We start from the raw sequence: 14633 nt of genomic DNA, 5'->3' as shown, positions 1-14633 counted from the left end.
TGAAATTGTATATGAGAGGGGGGTCAACGATGTAGCCTGAGGGAATGTATGCAAAGAAACGAACACTCATGCTTTATCTGCAATTTGAATCCAAGATAACTAGCAGTTGGCGAAAGGAGGGGGGTGGGCGAGATATGGTCAGACGGTCTTTATTTTCCAGTAGAAAATTATTATTTCACATGTTCCTACTCATAATAGCATTTGTCGATCTCCGTGGCAGAGTAGTTGTGACAGCACGATATGATGCCAGAGGTCCAGGGTTCGAATCCCAGCCTGGTCATGGGTGTTCTTTGTGAGTGTACCTTCATCAATTTCATCACTAATCCTCATCCTTGCTATTAGCCAAAAGTGGCAGAAAAGCGAAATAATCAATCAATCAATCAAACATAATACCATTTAATTTTTATTCATCAGTTTTCTTTGTTAGTAACTCTCACTACTTCACTCAGTTATTATGTAGTATTATGTACAATAGTTGCATATTCATGTATATTGGGGTTCCTTGCAACATGACAATTTTAACTGCTAAGCTATCGAGGAAAGCCTGAATTGTCATGTGATTCACCACACAAGTAATATCACGGCTACTGGTTTGTCTAAATATAATTAAATTTACTTCTTAAGTTATTTTTATCTATTATGAATTTCTCCATTGTGTTTATTCCCATGAAGCACTAGAGTTAACAAGTACTGATGGATGGCAAGCCAAGATGGGAACCCATAATATTGATCATAATTGTTAATTAAATATGATACCATACAACACAAGATTAAGAATGAACATTTCTTGATTTCACTTTAACATTTTTGGTTATAGGCCTTTCATAAATTGTTTGCCTGACTGGGCCTGTTCTAGGTCAATGTTTCAATCCCCCAGTTTCATTTGAGAGAAAAGATGCTACGCTACTTAAATCCATGAAAACTACATAAATTACAAATTTTGTTATTACCTAATTACAAGCAGAATTCAATAATCTGTTTTCATCTTATGTAAAAATAAGTGTACTGAATGAAGATACTACATACGAGGAATGCTCAAAAAGTAATGCCCCACATTTATTTCTTAGCTAATATTTAATTGGCGTTAATGATATTGCTACAGAATATTGTTGTATGTATCCTCTATACATGTTATTTTTCAACATAATCTCCCCTTCACTGCTATGGCCTTACACCACCTAGGAACAAGGGCTTGAGGGCTGTTTCTTCAACCATGTTTTCGCAGCACGAACCACATTCTCATTGTCCTCAAATTTCACACCGTGCAGTGCATCCTTCATTGGCCCGAATAGATAGAACTCCGAAGGAGCGAGATCAGGGCAGTAAGGAGGATGGGGGAGTACAGAGAATCCCAATCTGGCGATTGCCTCAGTGGCTTTCAGGCTTGTGTGTGGTTTTTCTGTCTGATCTCACTCTCCTGTAGTGTTTCTTCAGTTGCTCCAATGTGTTGATGTACCTGTCAGAATTTACTGTTTCACCTTGGGCCAAAACATCAAAAAGAACGACCCCAAACATGTCCCAGAACACTGTGGTCATCACTTTACTGGCAGAGGCTGTTGTTTTGAACTACTTCTTCCTTGGCGATTGGGTGTGGTGCCACTCCATCGATTGTTTCTTTGTCTCTGGTTCGTAATGGTGTGCCCACAATCCGTTTGTGAATATTCACCACACTTTCGTTCTCGGCCACCAAGAATTCAATTACTGCTCTCCGTGTCACACAGACCTGCCATCTTTACTCACCGCTACACTGCTACCACCTATCGGTCAAACGTGAAACTCTGCACACAAACTAAGGAAGCATCACAGTCGGACTGAGGAACAGGACACTTCGATATCTTAAACCAGTAATGAGAATAAAATGTGGGGCATTACTTTTTGAGCGCTCCTCGTATTTTCCATTACAAAATGTATGTACATTTCTATTGTCCTACACAGCCAACTCTATTGTTAGCTTGGAACAATGAATCATTATCCACCCACATGTACGAAATTCAACAACATGCAGGGCTAATAATGATGCATTAACCCCACATGCATTGTTAATTGGACATTATCCATTGCCTAGAGCTTTTATACTATATCATCTTAAATCGCCTCGCCAACCATGATAATTAGAGCACTTGGGTAATAAGAAGAAGATTGATAATTTTAACTTTTAATTGGATCGAACAGAGAATAGGAAAAAGGTAGGTGGCCAAGGGATGTGCCAGCACTTACCCCTGCTTCCTGGTGGCAGCATTGGCTGCTACTGTCAATGATGCACCAGCTAATTCATAACTAAAAAGGAGACCTGCCTCAGGACACCCTTCGCTTAATAGTAGATAAATTCACTGTACTTTGTAACCTCAGTCTCCTGTGGAATTCTCCTAAGTAAGTCGGAGCATTCCAGGAGATGGAGGATACCAGATGTGAAGTACACCAGGAAGCAAACGTTCTGCACCTTCATCCCTAGCCACATACACTATTCTAACACTATGTTGAGAGAACACCTCTTCTCTCGTCTTCAGGCGATTTTTTTTCCCAGTGGTGGGAATCAAACCTACAATAAGCCTGTGATTTTACTACAAATCCAGTGCTTTAACCAACTTGACTCTTCTTGCACACCAAACAGTCCAAATTAACTGTGCAAATCATTCACTTCAATATCAAATCAAATGACGGACGTAGCGAATTTACAATACCGGACCCCTCCCCGATTTTTGTAATATTTCGCATACTCACTAATTGAGGCCTCCTAATCACGAATTTGAAGTTAAAATTTGGGGGTCATGTGTAGAAATTGCAAAATAAGCGAAATTGAGTGGTCCGCGATCGGAACAGAAACCCTGTAGGTCCAGTCCCAATTAGCCTTACTGTGCATAAAATGGCCTTAAAATACCAACTCAACTCATCCAATATACTTTGCGTTTCATTGTATTGGTTTATATGGTGCCGGTGACCCCCCATGTACTTGCAAAAAAGCAAATGATACCTAACAAATTGTACTCCTGTTTACAACAAATTGGATAAATATTGGTCACACAGATACTGATGCATCCACAAATATCCTTTTCATACTTGTAACTATGTAGCAGTAAATTAAGATTTTCATGGACTGTATGTGTATTTCATGATGATGGTTTTCTTTTGGATGTGATTGGTTGTATTTAGTGAGGAGTGTTAGGTATTAATACTATTGGAATGTCAGCATGTTTTTGGATTCATGTGTATGCCTTCAACAATTATTTAATTATAAAAAGAAAGGTGAAACATATTATTGGCTGAACGCTCAACATACTTCAGAGCTAAACATCTCTGTTATTTGCGGTTTCCACAGTTTGAAATAAATTTTATGTTAGCTTGAACACTGAAATCTGTGAATTAAATAAAATTTTAAAAAGTCAACATTTTCAAGGTACACAACCAGTCACTGGTTCAGTTTGTAGTTTCGAATTTCATGGAATGTGCAAGAATGTAAATATTTAACCAATAGTTTTCATATGGTAAAAGAAATTAGGGCATTGTGCAACATTAAAGGATAATATTTTTAAGCATTCAAATAGCAAATTACAACATGCATACTTTTAAAAATATACATATAATGCATCTTACTTTAGGCTCAGGAAAATATGAGAGACATATAGATTACGTAAAAACATAATACATTGAACAGAAGTCACAATACTAAAAAAGGTAAAGTGCTCCCCTGTGCTTAGCACCACGCTATGAAGGCGTATAGGGGGTGTGGGGGTAACGCCCCACACTTTCTTGATCCGGTCGTGAGTGGGGGTGATGTGATCAGCATCACGCCCCTGACTGCCTTTACCCCCCAGGGTTTCCCCCAGGTACCCATGTTATTCGACGCTGGGTGGGCACCGGGGCCACTTCCATCGTTAGAAAAGTTCCCGGATTTGAACCAGCCGGGGATCAAACCCGGGACCTTGAGAATGGTAGTCAGATGCATTACCGACTGAGCCACCGCGGCATCTTACTTTACGCTCAGGAAAATATGAGAGACATATAGATTACATAAAATATGAGAGACATACAGATTACGTAAAAACATAATACATTGAAAAGAAGTCACAATACTTGGTAGCATATTATGCTAATTTCTCTGACTGTATGTTATATGCTTTTCATAACTCTTGAGGATGGAGAAAATATTCCAACTTTTCAAAATCAATTGAATTTAATTGTTGTTGAATTGGTGTTTTAAGTCCATTTTATGCACAGTAAGGCTAATCGGGACTGGATCTACAGTTTAAAGTGGGATCCAAACCACTATGTGCCTCCACCGGGTATCGAACCCAGAATTTAATTTAATGTTTGAAGTTGCAGAAAGGGGTATATGCTTACTAAAACCTAGTTGGGGGAAATCATCATTCTCACAAATTTTAGCTGCTGAAACTGTGTTATCAGATTTCAAAATAATAATAACAATTGTATAAGCAAATAAGAAGGACGGGTGGAATAGGCAAATGCAAAGTGCAATTTATTGGTGAAAAAAGATGTAAAAAGTACCTTACGCAAGCATGCATGCTTCCCATTGACAAGGTATTCTTCATTTATAGAAGAAAGGAAAGCATCACAGACTAGTGGAAATGTTTGCGAAAGTAAATCTGAAGTTTCCTGAAAGTAACTAGCACTGCTTGCAGTTTCAAAAAGTCCCTTTTATTAGAAAAAGTAGATACCTTATGCAAAGAATTCTGCTTCCCATCAACAATGCATTCCACAGATGCTGGATTTTGACATGAGGCTTGTGGGGAGTCATGCTTGAGACAAGCACCAACATTATCAGATGCTGAAAGCATTTAGGGAAATTATTGTACAGTAATGATAAGAGTGCTAAACCTGGTCAGTCAGCCTAACCTAACCTTGAAAGCACATAGGAATGTTATTTGAATGCTTAAGGGACCTAAATTGACCACCTAACTCAACTATGAATGCATTATTGGACATTATTCAAAGGCTAAGAGCCCTAAACCTGAACTGCTAAACCTAACTACAAAACCCCTTCACACCCCAGATGTGACAGTGCAACACCAAGTCATCTAGTCCGTCGATTTGGAGTCGTAGTGTATTTGGGGTCTGCACCATTTGCACTACGTTCTGGGTCGGTGTATGTGTAGTGTATGGTCACGCGGTGAGTGCTAACTAATCAAATGAACATTTAAAGCAGCAGACAGGCATTTGTTGAATCTTCTGAACTTGAACACCACTTTCCATCTACTTGGTTGAACATAATTTCCTTGCACCACCCTGACACTGGAATACACCTGCACTACACAGAGTGTCAAAAAGTTCAGCGAACTAGATGGGGCTATAGATGGCAGATTGGCAGTCTGTAACCAAGATGACAGTAAACAAATGGTTGGTGGTAAAAAGAGAATCATGTAGGAGTATATGGAAGGGAAAAAAAAACTATTCTAAAGCAAACATGCAGTAAGTAATTGCTAAAATTCCAAAGTATGTGTTAACAGACATAGATAGAAATAGAAACATGTAAAAAATGCCTGAGTACCATGATGAAATCAAAATTAAACAATCAGAACTTGGGCCACGGAATGAATAAATTTCTCTTTGAGGGGGGGGGGGGATGGGAAGACAGAACTGTGCATAACATTTAATCGGCCCAAGTTCCTTTTGTTTTATTCAGATTTCATCATGCTATGAATGCAATTTTTACATGGTCCGATTTCGATGTATGCCTGTTAACACACACTGCGGAGTTTTAGCAATTACTTAAGGTTTTGTTCAATATATGCTTTCATGGTTAGGTTACGCAGGTTAGGTTTGGTTCTCTTAGCATTAAAATAAAGTCCGTAAATACATTCTACTAAGGTTCCGATTTACTTCTACATTCATTCCCATGCTTCTACGATATTTACTGTCGCTTGTCGACAGAGAATATCTTCTCCATGGGAAGTATGCATGCTTGTGTAAGGTAATTTTTAAGTTGTATTTTTCAACATGAATAACTTCTTTTTCGAGTCCAAACAGTGCTCATTACTTTAAGGAAGGTTCAAATTTCGTGTGACAATCATTTCCAAAATTCTATGATAATTAGTCTTTGTGCTAGGAGAAATCATAACACAATCGGAACCATTACCATTTACTAATCTTCCAAAGATTGTAGCACTATTGAAATTGACTACCCTGTATAAAACATTTCATGGGACAAAAAATCATTCTGCAAGAAAGATGCAGTAATTCTTTGTCATGTCTCCACAGCATGTGTGTATATATGCATGTGTAGCAAATTCATATGGCATAGAACAAGCATATGCATAATAATGAGATTAGCATTCAGCAATCGAAAGTTAGGCCTCTCCTACTTAAGCTGTCAATTTATTGTTATTCGTCAGACACTTCTAAAGTGAACTACGAAAAAGAAATTTTAAGATGATTATTTTCTTGCTGCTTAGAATTAGCTCTCTTACTTCTTCCTCTTTCCATTCATATTAACACATCCTCACAATTATCTTAAAAATTTCCTAGTCTAGTCGAAAGTGGCACCAACTCTTGTCATAGAATACTCCTTGAAACCGGCTGGTTTGTTGGTCGCCGTATACCATCCAATATTAAGAGTAACATGTCAACACATGCAAACTCTTACGTCCTTAAGTGCAAGGACATCATCCATTTTTCATCAAAGACAGATTGGATTTCACTAAACACCAAGTATTCAATCCAGCATGATAAAATTAACGGTTCCTTTTTCTAAAGCTCGTCATATGATGTGCAAATGAAGGTCATGTACGTTCGTTTAAGCACTACAACATGCGTGAGACAATTTAAGACGTGAAACATATATGTTTTGCATTGACGAAAATTTGCAAATACTTTAACAGGATCATTAACTTGAATTCTTTATATGCGATGGAGCATAAAAGAAGTTACAGGTACATAAAGTGTGCCGTCTGACCCAATGTTATCCATTTAGTTAACGGTACTCGTAAAGAACAATAAATAAAGTTGCGATTTACCTGCTAACTGTCAGGAATCTATCACTTCCGCGCTTTGCATGGGAATAAACAGGTTCTGACTATCACAGAGACTCACTAAGTTCATATTATTCTCAACATATAAAATTATCACATGAATGAGTAATACACCAAGTTCACGGCCACTATTTTGCGAACATAAACAAGTAACCAAGTGATCATCGAGTCCCAGCCGTCTTTTAACTCAAACGTTCGGTCTTTCATACAACGTTCTGTGCGAACTATAGTTCCTCGTAACCACGCACCAAAGATGTCACTAGAGTGGCAAGTGCAATTTACCGGCTGATACGACTGAAACCATTGCATAGTTCTATGCTGAAACTCTGCCCAGCAGACGTAAATAGGCAAACGACCAAAGCCCCATAAGAGCGAGCTAAATTGGGGCGGAAATCATCGCCAATAACTAGGCGTAACTAGCGGGGGGGATCTGGGGTACGGATGATTGCCCTGCATCCATGAACTTTATATATCACCAGAGAGTATGTGACTTAACTGGAACGCTCGCTGCAACGCTGATTAGCCACTTCTGCGATTAGTTCCTCCTGGGACAGGCATGGATACAAAAGGGGGCTCAGGAGCTTGAGCTCTTACCTCGAAATTTCACGGTTTTCACTAGATAAAATGAGGATTTTGGCTTTTGTGTGTGTGAAATAAATTATTGTGAGGATTATTTAACGAGAGATAGTTATCGAAGCAAGGCGGAGAAAAATGTTCTATATCCCTGAGGGATTTCCGTACTTCGATCAAATTTTCGCAATACGGAAAACTAGCATATTGATTGGTTTATCTCAAATGTCATAAAGAAAATTATGTATATATCTGCTCTTCAACAATGTTTGTGGCCGGAGAATTAGATTTTAAAACCCCACAATTTGAGTATTTAATACAAATTGTTGTACAACTTACGATAGCAAATTCAACCTGAGCAGGCATGTTTCTAGGGGGAGCGGGCTCTGGGTGCTCGTGCCCCCGTCGAAATTTTTCGATTTACACTGGATGAAATGAGATTATGGGTTTCCTTGTGTGAAATAAGATATTGTAAAGATAATTTAACGAAATAATTATCGAGGCAAGGAAATGATGTTCTAAAACCTGTTATTGATAATATTACACGTAAATTTTTCTTTAGGGTGACCATACGTTTCGTTTTGACCTGGACAGTCCCGTTTCAGAGGCGTGTCCCGGTTGTCCCGTTGATGTTATTAAAAAAAATCACTATTTGTCCCGTTTTATAAAAGCCTAGGAGTTAGCTTGAAAATCAAGTCTAAATTTGAGAAAGATCGTTCCAAAAAACAATGTTTCACTGTTAGCTCGCGTCGCGGGTTGTATTGTTTTGTGTGTTCCGTTATTTGTAGAGCAGTGAATAAGCATGGACTAAAACATCGTTTCTCAACCTAAGCGGCGCGAACCACTGCTGGGTCCCGAGGAGGCGTTTGGTGGGTCGCGAAGTCGGGCAAGAAATTTAATTTACTGTCTTAAAAACCTATTACATTTAAATTACTAAGATATATTGTTTTAACAATTTAAAAATTCAATCCCTGTTGTACGTAGCATAGGCGTCGACCCCATGGGGCTTGGGGGTGATCGAGCTCCCCCCCCCCATTTTAACAATGTGGGGGCAGAGATCCCAGATAATTTGCTTACGAGGATCTAATGTATTACTTTGCTTCTCTTGTAAACTTTGGGGGCGGGCTATGACCAGAGACAGCAAAACACATGAGGGAGGTTTTCTAAGTGTCCCCCTCCGATTTTCATGAAACTTGGCAGGTGTATAGAGGGGCCAAATGGAACAAATAGTGTTTTTTTGTTTCGGCTAAGAAACGGGTTTAGGGGGCAATACCCCCCTCAAATGTCAAGATGAGGACAAATTGAAGTGGGGATCTGACCCCTGTGTCCCCCTCCGATTTCCATGAAACTTGGCAGGTGTACATTGAACCGCTCCCTCTCGATAATAATACAAGAGTTATCAAGTTACAAGAAGATACTGCAAAGTCAAACTTCACGATAGCTCCTACGTCTGCTAGCAGCACTGAATTTCAGTTGCAAATCTCTTCCATTGCATAGTAAGCTCTTTACTGTAAACAGTCAGTGCTTGGGTGGTAGCAGCTTATATCATTATGACACCGAAAAGAATTTCAAGATTAATTATATACTTCGAAGTGGATTTTTTTTAAGTGTAAAGAATATGATAATGGATATGTACAGTGGGATCCATGAGTATTACCGTGCAAATTGTCCATGACTATTTTCATTAATTTTTATCTTATATCCTGTGTGTTTTTAAGCGATTGATCTTTATGTATGCTGGTGCAGAAGTTGTCAACTGCTTGTTTTGAGTTTTCTTTTAATTCTTGAAGATCTTAATGGGTCAAATAAAGTGCACGAACATGGTGATGGACAATTTGCACGATAATACTCATGGATCCCACTGTACATACACACAACTTTGTCGGATCCAGCACCCCCTTCCCTCCCGATCCCCAACAAGCTTCCGCTCAGCAGTGTCCCGGATTTTCACTTATGAAATATAGCAACCCTAATCATACCAAAAGTTGAACCCCCTCCCCTTACGTGAACTATATATACGCCCATGTTTTCAATCATTTTTGCCACTTGCCTCGTAATGCCCTGAATATACATTATATTATGTGTTGCTTACCTTTGGAATTTTGAGTTCTTTCATTTCTATTTTGCCATCTGTTCAGTGTGTCACAGACAACTAGTATCAGAAGGACGAAGTGGATAGACTAAATTGTAGATGCCAACTCGGTAAGTAGATTTGCAAGTATTTGACATGTAAGCTGAGACAAAATTCGATATGACCACTTCCACTTTAATTCTATTTTCTTTCTACCATTTTTCGTATCGTATGTTTACTTCCTGTTAGGTTACAGAACGTGTTTTCTCGTTTTGTTTTACGGTACATAATATGGCTGATTGTAGAGATGTCATTTTTCACAGAATGTGTGTGTTCCTGGCAACCCTGGAATGCATCGCTTTACGACGGGATATGACGTCACAAATGCAATCAAATGTTGTTTGTGGTTACCAGCATTCAGGCGGCAAAACGTGCTTTTTTGAACGACTGTAGCGCCGAACTGATGCACCAACGAGAAAAATGTTATTGAAAAAAGTTGTTTGTTTTGATGTCCTCTATACATTTCCGTGGTCCGTGGGCGCCATTAAAATGACACCCTGTATATATACTAGAGCATTCCCTGACATTCGCTACGAGACTCGGCGGCAAGCGGCCCGGCGTCAGAACTTGTCTTTCCCGGCGAATGGGTACCGCGACAGTCGGTAGAGTAGGCTATTAAAATTACAGTTTTCATATTGTGTACTAACCTTGACTACAGAAGGTGTTGAAAATGATGTCCCTCTGCTGCAACACATTCCTGGCATCTCCGAAGGAAATTGGCATTTACACGTGCAAGTTCGTCTACTGAAATTATCCCGATTTATCGTACAATACTCTCTTTTAACTCGCGGATGGTGCGCGGATTGTCTTTGTATACTTTACTTTTTAGATTTCCCCATAAATAAAAATCGCAGGCTGACAAATCGAGGGACCTAGAGGGTTTTTGAAACACCCGTTTCTTGTGAGAGGCGGCGGAGAGAGTTCCGATGAGACTGTTCTTTTGATTTGATTTGATTTAGTTTATTTTACTTCGCGTTTTGTGCCTCTTGGCTAATTTGCGAAGATGAGGATGAGTGATGAAATGATGAAATTGATGAATGGACATTCACAAACAACCAAGCCCGACCGGGATTCGAACCCAGGACCCTTGGCGTCGCAGCGCGATGTGCCACAGGGTCGGCCGAGACTGTTCTAACCTTTGTCCTATCTCATCGAGTTTTTTCTCAGTAAGTACACGTGGGTTTTTCTTTCCACTTTTATTCAGAACTGACCCTGTTACTCTAAACTTTTTTACGAGGTTTAATATAGTGGTCCTATGTGGAACGGGAACACCAGGAAATTTCGTTGCAAAACGTCGTCGCACTTCTCCACAATTCCTCTTTCTGAAGTAACACTCGACAAGATAAATCCTTTGTTGTCATGTAAACATTTGTGGTGCCATAGTAAGCCACAATCTTCAACACACGGACACGACACAACACAACTTCCGAGGGAGGGTTATACTGGTGTCAGTCTGCAACGTCAACAGAAAGGGAAAGAAAGCGAAGGCAGGGAGAGCCAAAAAAAACAGACTGTCGCGGACTCCGTTCGCCGGGAAAGACAAACGCTGACGCCAGGCCGCTTGCCGCCGAGTCTCGTAGCGAATGTCACGAAATGCTCTGTATATATATATACATATATATATATACTGCTGGACAAAAAAAAAAAAAACGGACACCTTAATATTTGACATCGGAATTGCAATTACTTATGAATTACGCTCTCAATTTGGTAGTTGCCTGTAACTTTCGTTTTTGTTCTAATTTAACTTATTAATGTATGTAGAACATCCTCAAAGTTTGTTTTCTGTTGAATATATTTCCAATAATTTAGTTAGCCTTCGAATCAGAATTTATGCGTTATTACAAAAAATGCAAGTGTCCGTTTTTCTTTGTCCAGCAGTATATATATATATATATATATATATATATATATATATATATATATATATATAATATATATATATATATATATATACACACACAAATAATGTTATTCATTATAAAAGTAAATTATTTAAAAATACACTATTATTAAATACACAAAAAGGAATTAATTTGTAACTTTTACATATATCAGATATTTATAAAGTAGAAAATAAATTCCATCACTAACTGGTTAAAGGTGTTAAAAAATTACGAAATAGTTGAAACAGTTTTATCATGTTTAAGTTTCTCTTCAGTATTTACTATGTATATAAATCAATTAAATGTCATAGTTATATTTGTCTTGTATTCTTATTTTACTTTTATTGTGCGTAAATATTGTTATTGGTGTAGATCTGTTAATCATATCTTGAATGAGAGAGAAAGGGAGGGAGGGAGGGAGAAAGCATTCAACACTCACAACGACATTTGTTGTTATAACAAAAACTCTCCCCTCCGGAAAGTTTTGATGGTGGGGGATTTTTAAGGGCAAGATTGTTGTTGGGGGAAAGTTTCCATGTCCAACCAAGATTTCGCACCCTGGTGTTTGTATCATCAACCATTTTATCATTTATCCACATTATCGCCATTACTAGTGGCAGAAGAGGTTCATTCCCGATGGCGGTGTGGTAGCGTCGTCGCCTTGTAATCAGTGGCGCAGGAACAGGGGGTACAGGGGTGCATTGTACCCCCTAAATTTTTGAAGGGGGTTACTGTACCCCCTAAAACTATAGATCCAGTTGTACCCCTTGTGCCCCCTCAGATAATTTGACAGGCAGAACCTATTTTCTAATCGCTCAATGCAAAAGAATATATATTGTTTATGAGTATTTTCTTCCTTACCACAGGAATTCAAAGCATTGTAAACCTATTCTGCGATATTGTGCTATTAGATAGTTCAATAATCTGTGTTCTTAGAAACCTTTTTAAGGAGATGAAAATTGTGTAGAATGTATGTGGAACGATGTATTCAGATGAAGTTTACTTTCAGAAAATCACGCTGCAGACGATGATCCTTTTGCTTAAGGGGGGTACACTTTTCTAATGAAATGGTCGCGTCGATTTGAAGATAATATATAAATCTGCATCCGAAGAGTACGTGGCTGACCTTCTCTCCTTTTGAATTTTTCAAATGGAATTTTCCGAAACGAAATGCTTCCACTATTCTTGTCTCGTCTCGAAAACGAGACGAGAAACGACAGACCAATTTGGGGGGTACAATGTACTCCTGTACCTCACCGATTATTTTCATAACTTTGTCAGAGGGTGTTCGGAAAACTATACTTAAACCTATAGAAAAAGATTTGTTGAAAATAGAGATGGTACTGAGACAAGAAAAGTTTCTCTTTCCTCTCAAGTTTTGAGACGAGATTGAAATAAATTTCTACAGAATCAAAGCGAGACTATACTTGATGTCCGACACGACTTCGTTCGAAACTTTCGTATCATATTTGAAGAATTACTTTAAAAAATACATTTAAATTACTATGTCTTATTCAGACATACTAAATGTATATCTTATAGATTTTTCAAATAAGTCGTATATTTTGTATATTGCAATTGCAAAGTAAATCCAGTAGTGACAATTGGGAGCCTGTGCTGTCCGGTTTCATATATTCAGTATACAACTCCGTATTTCGACAGTTCGTAGAGTTGAAACAAGATGTGAACGTTTTTGCTTTCATGGAATATATACGTTGTGAAAGTTTTGAGTGGTGACATACACAATATACTTACAGTGGTGTAAGTCACTTCTTTAAAAAGAAAAAAAAAAACAGTCTGACTCACCTCACTTTGATGATCAACACAACAGCTGTTTCCTTTATCACTAGACCTTAAACTGTCATCTGTTGACAGTTGAATGAATATCTGATTTACTTCACGTTTTCTGTTAACAGATTGACTTATATAGATCTGGTTTCTGTGTCCAAGTCTTTTTTTTTTAAAGTGACTTACACCATTGTAACCTTAACCCGTCCATATATGTTGATACTAAATATTTCGTGGGTCAGGACGAGATATCTCGCCTTGTAATTAAGAGGTCCCACATGCACAGTGCCTTGGATTACACTTTAAACTGTAGACCAAATTATCATATCTGAGCATGAAGTAAACCTAGAAAAAGTTTTAACAACTTTTGAGTCGAAACCGAGACAAGAATAAGCACAAACGAGACCGAGGACCTAACCACACAGGAGACGAGATGAGACTGTGATAATTCTCGACTCGTCTCATCTCGATATGATTCCTAGTTGAAATGGAGCAGCGATGTTTCTTAGACATTAAAACAGGGTGCGACTTGTGATTTTATCAGAGGGGGAGGACTTATTTTTACCTATATTAGATATGCTTGGAATTCGACATTAATTTCATAAAATCTTATTTTGATATCGAATTCAACAACCACGGCACCTTTTTAAGTTAAAACTCCAGTAAAACTGTATGCAAATTACATTAGTCAGATGAATGCGCGAGATAAATAAGACTCACTGCAGGTTCAATGGTTTGCCAGTTACTTGTCAAGGGCACTATGATGCTTACACCTGATCTAATTGTTGCAATTTATTCTGCATCAAAGCAATGCACTGGGGCTTTGAATGAAAAAGCAGGTTTAAAACTTCTAAATGATTTCTCTAATCAGTTAGTAATTTAATCTCTAATCAGTCATTCCACCCGCTTTCACATTCAGCTGTAGATATTGGTAAAATTTGGATTGGATTCACAAGGTCTTGGGGGAGTGAGGTGTAAATGTTTGATTAATTTGGTTTATTTTACTTTGCATTTCTACCACTTTTGGCTAATCGCGAGGATGAGGATGATTATGATGAAATTGAGGAAGGGACAGTCACAAATAACACCCATGCACAGGTCAGGATTCGAACACGGCGTAGCGAGCAATGCTAACCACTCCACCACGGAGGCCAGCGAGGTGGGAGTGTGTTGAATTTTCTTTGTAGACAACACTATAGTTGTCAATAAGTGCTGGAATAACGCTAAGGGACGAAGTGGCACAAAATCCGTCACAAATAGTTTTAATATTCGATA

At 38.4% G+C, this 14633-nt stretch overlaps 1 protein-coding gene across 1 annotated transcript in view; it reads right to left on the bottom strand.

Moving 5' to 3' along the window:
* Nucleotides 1-7182, bottom strand: part of LOC145980563 (carbohydrate sulfotransferase 11) — a 63997-nt gene extending 56815 nt beyond the window's left edge. The window contains exon 1 of the mRNA XM_083113596.1: nucleotides 6969-7182. The gene's annotated coding sequence lies outside the window, so the exon portion shown is untranslated. The remainder of the gene's footprint in view (nucleotides 1-6968) is intronic.
* Nucleotides 7183-14633: the final 7451 nt, after the last annotated feature.

The sequence above is a fragment of the Lepisma saccharinum genome, chromosome 2, assembly GCF_977018435.1.
Source record: "Lepisma saccharinum chromosome 2, izLepSacc3.1, whole genome shotgun sequence".
In the NCBI taxonomy this organism is placed as follows: domain Eukaryota; kingdom Metazoa; phylum Arthropoda; class Insecta; order Zygentoma; family Lepismatidae; genus Lepisma; species Lepisma saccharinum.
This window is presented reverse-complemented; position numbering and strand designations above follow the sequence as displayed.